Below are 5,518 nucleotides of genomic sequence, written 5' to 3' on the forward strand. Positions count from 1 at the left end.
ACTTTAAACTTCGTGTTGCAGGCATGAAATAAAATCATAAATGTCTATATTCATGCATATGCCTTCATATATAAATACGTAGGTAGTAGTGTTTGTGTGCGCATATACCTGAAAAGCATAAGCGCATCGAGCCATAAATGCACACATTTTTGTACACGAACATGCATGTTGCAAAGTCAACCTGAAAGCGCATCAAATTGACAGAACAATTTTTAAATATTTCAGTTTTTTCCGAAAGTCAGCAAATTTTTTTGCGTAATATGTTGCATGCCCCGACAGATTACAATGAAAATGATAGACATAAAGAGCTGAGTACATTTTTTTTGTTTATCTGCTTGTGTTTGTTGTTTGGAAAAGCGCTACTGTAAAGCGAGTTTTTCACTGATATCAAGCAAGTGCGCGTTATGGTGTGCGGATTATGCTGAGAATTCGAAAAATTTTAGTTAAATAAAAACAAATTCTTTGAAAACAAAAAGCAACTCTCAACAATTTGTATAGTTACAATGAAACACAATTATTGGTTACAAGAGTTGCCGATACAATACAAAATTAATTATAATTTGTATAAATGTTTTTGTGTATATCCTAACAATTTTTAATTATTTTTATAAAAATCAAGCAAATATTTGAATAAGTGATTCAAAAAAGTCAAAGGAAGTTGAAAAACTAAGATTTTGGATTTTTAAACATACTCTCAAAATGCCAGACCGAAATTTTCTCAAGCTTAATCTCATAGATTCATAGATTGTTTAAACCATTACTCTTTATCTCTCTCTAAACGGGAGTTAAGCGAAGAAATTGATTACATTGCCCCTTGCAAGAGTATCAGAGCATTAATTTGACCGAATTATTTTGCATACCCTGAAAAGAATATACTAAATTTGCCACGAAGTTTGGAATACGCAGAATAAAACGTCGAAGTCCCTACAAAAGTTATATGTAATCGATCAGCGTGACGAACGAGTATGCGAACCAGTCTCTGAGTTTTTGAGGTTTCGAAGTGTAATTTAGGATATTCCCCGCTCTCCCGAAAGGTATTGGACCACCATCATTGTATGGAAAATTTCTTCATTTGACGAAATATCTTCACGATATTGTTATTTGTTACTTTCCAAGATCACGGTGACAACCTTCTAAGAAATTATTCAAATCGAGCTCCTATAAAATGTTGCCTTTTTTATTTCTGGATTGGAGATCTAAAACAAATTTTAATCATCGTAAATCGCTTTATTGCTTTTCAAAGTGATCTCCATTAAAATCTATACACTTTTTCATGCGTTTGAAACAATTATCGGGGGACTTTTGCCACTCCGACTTAGGTATCTCCAAAACATTTATTTTGAACGCATCAACCGCCTCTTGCGGTGCCTAGAAACGTTGATCTCTTAGTTTACTTTTTACGAATGAAAATAAGAAGAAGTCATTCGGTCCCAAGTCAAGACTATACGGTGAAAGACTTATCAAATTCAGGTTTTGAGTGCTCAAAAGTTTAATTTTTTCAGTCGATGTGTGAGAACTCGCAAAGTTGTGGGGAAAAGTGATCCGGCTTCAGTGGTAAGTTTCTTGAAGGCAAATTGGCAAAATAAAAATTATTACATACCACTCACAATTTACAGTTCTGCGTTGTTATAGTGGTATGGTGGTGACATATTCATTTCTTTCCCAAAAAACGTTTGGCATCTGATTGGTAGAGCTTGAATTATCCATAGAGTCGACATGCCATCTTTCCGAACCTCGCATGCAGAAGATCCTCGGCCACTTTATTGATCTGGAGGATGAAGATTTTGCCTCAATCTTCGATGATGCAGTTCGCCACGCTTAACACCCTCCAGTCGCTAGTTGGCACGTCCGGATTCTGTTTTTGTAGCAGTCGCAGTGCATATTTTGGGTCCACGCGAGGTATGTTTACCTGCGCTTTGGGCACCGATGGAATACTGCCGCGGTCTACGATCTCCAGCTTCGCTCCGTTCCAAAAGTTTGGTTCGCCATTGCATTTTAAGATCTAGACACTGCTAAGTCATTCTGCTCTACCAAATGACGGCATGGGTGCCCTTGGTTCGACGTCCATTCTCTAGAAGAAGGCTTCCAATAGCTTCATTTCCACTATTTTCCAACGCTTCTGTGACATTTTTCCTATCCGGTTACTGCGGTTTACTACCGTGACGGTCAACTGCCGTTACACAATCTAATTGGCCACCGCCGCTGCTTTGAACGTTGTTGGTTTTTCATCCGCGCACTTGACATTTAGCTTTCCGGCTACGTCTTTGTACGTCCGATTTTTCGAGGGCGCCTTAGGTTTGCTCTTCGTTGAATGCTGCCACTTTTCAGCAATGTGCTCCTTGATGCGGGATCCAGGGCATTACACCAATTCGGAGTGATGAAGTGTCCCCGGCCGTTCCTCACCTCCTCTCTAGCCCAAGCCAGCCGTTTCACATTTTCTTCCTTCAGGCTGGACTTGCCTTTGAGGCAGTTGCATATTCCGGCCGCCGTCTTATATCTCGCTTTTTTCCTTAAACCCTCCTTGCTTGCCTTCTTTCGGAGCCCTCTTTTGTTACCAGAGTTAGAACCCTCGGTCGCACCCGTGCGCTGTAAAGCTGGTTTGGCAGTAGCAATACAACCACCGTAACCTGCTCCCGTTGGCGGCACAGCTCTAACGCGCTGTACCCATCGGTGGTAGCAGCCTCGTCTCCCACCGACTTTTAGCCCGATATCCGGTCCGTTTCGTTTCTTTGTCCTCCTTTATTACGAGTTTTAGATTAAGGAGTGTCCACTTTTAGCGATTTATACCAACCGCCAGGTACCTCATCAGCAATGGCCGTTGTATTTCCCATTCACCTACTTCTGAGGATGCATATATAGCAGGGATGATTGGAAAAATACGTCAGCCTTCGCTAGGGACCGCCGGCTTGCGATGTAATGACTCTGCCCGAAGCTAGCTTGAGAACGTAACATTGTAAGCAGCGACAGCCATTGCCCAGTCGACACCCTCACAGTATAGCTAGAAGAGAAGAGTTAAATAAATATGTCAACCTGAGCATCAGAAAATAAAAAGGTTCCAAAATTTGTTGCTGGTTTAGTTCAACCCGGAAACAGCGATTTCCGATGTGTTTCCGTAGATCATCGTACAACTTTGTGCTGCGCACGGTGAAGCTTTATCTCCAAAAAGAGATTAAAGTAACACAGACAGCTTAAAAACCAGTTTTTTTTTAATCCACATTTACAAACGCGCCTAATTAAGCACTAAATCACATATATTTTTATCAGCGGTTGGCAAACTTTTCGGTGCAACTCGTTGAACCCAACTCTTGTGTCAAAATTGTATCTCCGACATTAAAAGCGGATTAAAGAACAAAGCTTAAAATTTTGATTACACAACAGCAACACCTACAGTAAAATATGCGCTAGACGAAATTAATTCCTTCACCCACCCACCTTCTTCCTGCTTCTCACAGCGCAGGCATAAGAAAAGCCTGCTGGAATCAAGCGCCAGACCAATGTTGTTGACGATAAGCAAGAGATTGAATAATTCAGTATGGACATTCGTTGTGTGTCTGTGTATATGTGCGTGTCTACGGCTAACAATCTCTCCACAAGATTGTATTTACATTATCTACAAACAAATACAAATGCACTTTCGTACTTGACGTAATAGTGGTGATAGTGCCACGAACTTTATCAAAGAAAAACATTGCCAAATACGTAGAGACGCAGAAACTCCCTGCCCAAGCCTTAACTACCCCTGTACGCAGACGAAATTTACATTGTTCTTCTGCTTACCAGCGCTTCTTGTCTCCCCTCCTACTTTCCCACCGAGTGGCGTATAGATACTTAGATAAAGGATAACAGGCCAACGCATCCTCTCTTGTCACTCGTTTTTAGTCAGATTGCCATTGTTAAGTTACTTTTGCACTTTTGATGAGTTCATGTTTTTCTTGTTGACGTCGTCGTTGTTAGAGAACACGCTCGCCGCATTGGTGCGAAGCTCCGTACTTAACTGCATTGAAATTCGTCGGTTCGGCCGACCTGTTTATACTCAGTTGACTTCATATTTAAGTTGAGAGGTTTTTGTGCTGAATCGTCACAACGGTCGTTTGGCCTTACCCCGAGCCGGCGTATTTCATTTTTCCGGGCGTTTGTTGAGATTACGAAACTACTTAACATGCAAATGATTTAATTGGAGACTTATGCATTAAATTTCTTACTCGGATTAAGTGTTACAATGTCTTTGCATTTGACACTTTTCGTTGTTTGGCGCAACAATGACGTTATTATACTTGGCTCACCCGGAAGTGGCTGGCCGAAATGCGCCAAAGCTGAGAGAAATGGAAATCTACACTAAAACTAGCGTACAAATAGCTAAACAGAGTTAACTCGCTAAGTGCGTATGTATATGTAAAGCGTGGATGCGTTAGTGGTGCTAATAATGTCAAGTATCTGGTTAACAGTTGTTAAATAAAGTTCAAACTCTGCATTATTTTGGAAGCGCTAGAAAAATAAAACTGTGTAAGTGATGCTAACTCTAATTTAGGAATCTTTATAATAATTGAAGTAGATAAAGCACTTAGGCTGTCAAAGATAGTATCTTTTGCAGCCCCAAACGCTCCTAAGCTTATATTTTAGGAATCGACGAACCAAACTCAATTCTGGGTTAGCATGTTTTGGATATCTGTAGGCGTGTCTTAGTGCTGATCTGACAAAGACCGGACATTTAAGTAGGAATAATTGATCTGATACCTTCTAAGCTGTTTCGATTACTGACATCCAGCAAGATTTTTAACCGGACATCGATTGGGTAATGATCAGTCGAAGCCACTACAAAACAAAATGATAATATTGCTGTGGGCTAAGGTCTCACTAGATTACTCCACTTACTGCTTACCATTAATCATGCTCATAGTTGCTAAAAAGGAACTTTCGACCGCTCATATTTACTAATAGTAAAGGTTAACCAAAACTCTTTAAAAATCTTTAATGTAAAAATCTGTATTGGTAAGTATGCGCAGTTCCAGTTATCTAGTAGTAAAGCATTTGAACTCTTAGAAGACTTGTACGATTTCTATTGGTAGCCATAAGTACTACATCGAAAACCTAGCAAATCCTAAATCATTCAGGGTTTCTTGGATATGAACATCTTTATAACATGCTTTAAGTAGTTTACATCATATGTTCACCTGCAGATTTTTCTAACATGAAAATACTTTTGAAAATATCCATTAGACATCAGCGGCGGATAAGAGAAGTAGTTGGTTATACCAGTGACGAATACTATCAAAACTTGTCGTTTCGGCGCCGCAGTACGTCGATATCTCAAATTGAAAGCACACAAAATATGGCTTATGCTAGAAGAGGCTCGACCTTTCCAAACGACATCGCTTCGCTCTATGGGCCCTTGAAAAGTTCCAAGAAGATTTGACGTTTTCGAGTTAAATTGATTCAGCCATGAGGCCCATTTCTGGCTCAATGGGTATGTAAACTAGCAAAATTGCCGCATTTGGGACGAAAAACAACCTGAAAATAT

General features: G+C 39.9%; 1 pseudogene; it reads right to left on the bottom strand.

The window, feature by feature from the left end:
- Nucleotides 1–2,017: 2,017 nt before the first annotated feature.
- LOC126767263 (uncharacterized) lies at nt 2,018–2,831 on the bottom strand (annotated as a pseudogene).
- Nucleotides 2,832–5,518: the final 2,687 nt, after the last annotated feature.

Source organism: Bactrocera neohumeralis, unplaced genomic scaffold, assembly GCF_024586455.1.
Source record: "Bactrocera neohumeralis isolate Rockhampton unplaced genomic scaffold, APGP_CSIRO_Bneo_wtdbg2-racon-allhic-juicebox.fasta_v2 ctg49_3, whole genome shotgun sequence".
In the NCBI taxonomy this organism is placed as follows: domain Eukaryota; kingdom Metazoa; phylum Arthropoda; class Insecta; order Diptera; family Tephritidae; genus Bactrocera; species Bactrocera neohumeralis.